This window comes from Schistocerca piceifrons, chromosome 2 (genome assembly GCF_021461385.2).
Source record: "Schistocerca piceifrons isolate TAMUIC-IGC-003096 chromosome 2, iqSchPice1.1, whole genome shotgun sequence".
Lineage (NCBI taxonomy): Eukaryota > Metazoa > Arthropoda > Insecta > Orthoptera > Acrididae > Schistocerca > Schistocerca piceifrons.
In genome coordinates, this window is record NC_060139.1 from 3,365,258 (window position 1) to 3,368,934 (window position 3,677).

The 3,677-nt window shown below is 38.8% G+C and overlaps 1 non-coding gene across 1 annotated transcript; it reads left to right on the forward strand.

Annotated features, from left to right (window-relative positions):
• The first annotated feature begins 2,775 nt into the window (after nt 1–2,775).
• Nucleotides 2,776–2,850, forward strand: Trnal-caa. The gene has a single exon. It is a non-coding gene; the product is annotated as a tRNA-Leu (tRNA).
• The last annotated feature ends 827 nt before the right edge of the window (nt 2,851–3,677 follow it).

Below are 3,677 nucleotides of genomic sequence, written 5' to 3' on the forward strand. Positions count from 1 at the left end.
CCAGTTCATCAAATTATGTAACTTGTAAGCATTCATTTCACTGCACACATTTCTGTTGGTCATAGTATATGCACAATATGTGAGAAGTTGGGACTGTTAGTGTTTGCACATGTGTTAATAATTCAGCAAAGGGACTGGTTAACAGCACTGCTGGTTCTAAGGACAATTCCAAAAACTTTGTGAGTGAACAAGTGGTGGTTTATGGGCTTGCTATATTGTCCGCAAGAGTCATCGATGGTGATTGTGCACCTGCACAGTTGCTACAGATGGCTGCTGGCCATCTCTACAAGGACTACAGTGGCTCTACACATTTGATGACCCACCAATACCATTATTTCTACAACGACAGCAGTCGGTCTGCACCTCTGGTGGCCCACCAATACCATACTCTCTACCAGGACTACAGTGGGTCTGGTCTGTGATGACCTACCTACCAATATTCTTCAACTTCGACTGACTCTGCTGTGGGTTTGCTCTGTTGTGACCCATTACCTGTCTGCATGTCAAGAGTTAGCACTGTCTTTCTGTTGGAGGGACTACACTACTTCTTCAAGACTGCATGGAAATCCACTACTTCCGTGTGCATTTTCTTTTACTGCTGAGACTTTGAGAAAAACACTGCAATTTTACTGTGATGAATGATCAGGACTGTCTTTATGGACTTTGAGAAAATCTTTGCTTTTGACCAACATTGTATCAATAAGTGAGTGTATTTGATATCTTTGTTATTGTAATTATGAAAAATTTTATCAAATCATTATTGGCCACTGCCCAAACAATTTGTAAATTTTTTTGTGGGCAGCATGTGGGCTATGTAAGTAGGCTGCTTAGGTTTTTATGTTGGTAATGCAACGTAGCGCTCTATATGAAAATCATTGACTGTGCTGTGTGCAGTATGTGGCTGGTTTGCATTGTTGGGATTTGCTATTGTAGTGTTGGGCAGCTGGATGTTAACAGCGCATAGCGTTGCGCAGTTGGAGGTGAGCCGCCAGCAGTGGTGGATGTGGGGAGTGAGATAGCGGAGTTTTGAGAGCGGATGATCTGGACGTGTGTCTATCAGAAAGTAAATTTGTAATATTGGATATCATGAACTGATATATATATGATGACTTTGGAACATTATTAAGATAAATACATTATTTGTTCTCTATCAAAATCTTTCATTTGCTAACTATGCCTGTCATTAGTTAGTGCCTTCAGTACTTTGAATCTTTTATTTAGCTGGCAGTAGTGGCGCCCGCTGTATTGCAGTAGTTCGAATAACGAAGATTTTTGTGAGGTAAGTGATTCATGAAAGGTATACGTTATTGTTAGTCAGGGCCATTCTTTTGTAGGAATTATTGAAAGTCAGATTGCATTGCGCTAAAAATATTGTGTGTCAGTTTAGTAAATGTCTGAGTACGTTCAGTTTTGCTCAGCTGTTTGAAAATCCAATAACGTAGAGGTTTATCTGCACAGTAATTCATTAATTTTTCTAAGGGGACGTTTCAATATGTATCAGAGCAAGGACCAGTTAATTTGTGTGAGTGATTTCACTAATAATCCAAGTGCTGTAAACCTGTGTTTAGAACCAGAACTTTTATCCTAATTATGAACCTATGCAGGATCCACTCCTAAGTGTTCAGAAAACCGAGTATCCTGTTTCTAACAAACTAGTGATTTATTTCTGTGTATTAAATGTGCTTAAATTCAGTGCCAGACTGTAAATGTTACTGTCTAAAATATCTGCTTCGCAGATGATGAAAAAGACACAAGTTAAACTTATTTGAAACATAATTTAGGCTTGATTGCTATGATGAACGATTTTTTTGAGGTTAATCGAGCTCAGTGTTGAGTAATTTTGAAGGATGAAAACAAACTATTCCAAGTGGTGATCGGAATTAAATTTATTTGATTCGAATCTTATTACTGAAATAATCATAGAGTTTGACTACTGATACAGTATCAGATTATGGGTCTCCACCATAATTTTCTCATATTTGAAAGATAATTAGAATATTATCGCTAGTAAAGAAATTTGATACAGTTCTATGAATGGGAGTATAAACAGTGTAATTGTGGTATTATTTAATTTTACTTGCGGTAAGTTTATGTCAGTTTAGTCAGAAACCTTTCCATATCCAACTTTAGTTCAGTGCTTCCTGCAGTAACATCTCAGTATTGAGTCACGTGATGATCGTGATTGTGTTATTATTATGAGTGAGGTACGATTTTGCTTTCTATGATTACTGGTCTGTGCATTAATGATAACTACTGCTACCCACAACTTAGATTGCCCTGTAATTGTGTATATCCAGTGTGCTATACAAAGGGAACTTTAATGAAAGTCACTACAACAACTAATATTCATTTTTCTTGAACATAATATTTCAAATTAATGTTCCTAATTGAGCTGGCGACCATTCGATTTTTCATCCGTATATGAACTTTACTACTTTCAATATCCCCATAGTAAAAGCCTGTTTAGTTTCTCTATTAATTACAATATAATTGGTAGAGCACTTGCCCGCAAAAGGCAAAGGTCCAGACTTCGAGTCTCGGTTCGGTACACAGTTTTAATCTGCCAGGAAGTTTCATATCAGCGCACACTTCGCTGCAGAGTGAAAATTTCATTCTGGAAACATCGCCCAGGCTGTGGCTAAGCCATGTCTCTGCATTATCCTTTCTTTCATGAGTGCTAGTTCTGCAAGGTTCGCGGGAGAGCTTCTGTAAAGTTTGGAAGGTAGGAGACGAGATACTGGCAGAAGTAAAGCTGTGAGGGCGGGGCGTGAGTCGTGCTTGGGTAGCTCAGTTGGTAGAGCACTTGCCCGCAAAAGGCAAAGGTCCCGAGTTCGAGTCTCGGTCCGGCACACAGTTTTAATCTGCCAGGATGTTTCATATCAGCGCACACTCCGCTGCAGAGTGAAAATCTCATTCTAATTACAATATATTCCAAATTACTTTCTGATACCCTCACCCATTAGACATACGCACGATCAAAACTCAAAATCCTTCCAGAGAGTAACTGTAGTTTGTGTCACAGCAAGCGAATGTTATAGGGTTTCGATTAAAAACAAGCTGCGTGCAGCAATACGTTTACAGGAAGAAAACTGGAAATGATAGAGGTTGGCAGATTCATTCCTGTTTACATTTTTATAGAGTTTTTAAAATTGTGGGTACTCTGAGTCAAGTGGTGGTGTAGGTGGCTAGGTGGTGGATCGACCAATGGAGCCCCTTGAAAATGACCCGTGTGCGGGGGCTATACCTACTACAACCGATTGTCAATCCACAACACTTGTTATTGTTCGTCATTTGTTACATTTGAGCTCGCTATGATGGGATGTCTTAATATCGCTATGTTGCAGTTCTCCTGATGTTTCTCACAAATGTTGTCGATAGTGCAACAAACGCCTTTGCCATTCTGTTGTTATTACTGTCATCATCAAATTCATTTCTGTTGCTAGTTTCTTTAGTTTTCTTAGTAAGACCTCTCTTGGACAATACCCATAGCCTGCTCACATCTCATGAGGCGTAATCATAAAGTTTTAATTATCACCTCAAAAAGATAAAATGACGTAATTAACTGTTGGTTTTTCTAGATAAATGTCTGCAGACCTTGTATACATTGAAACCTTTGCATCACAGTGACACAGTACGCCATTAAAGGAGCCGAAACAAAATACACGGATTGAAAAAAT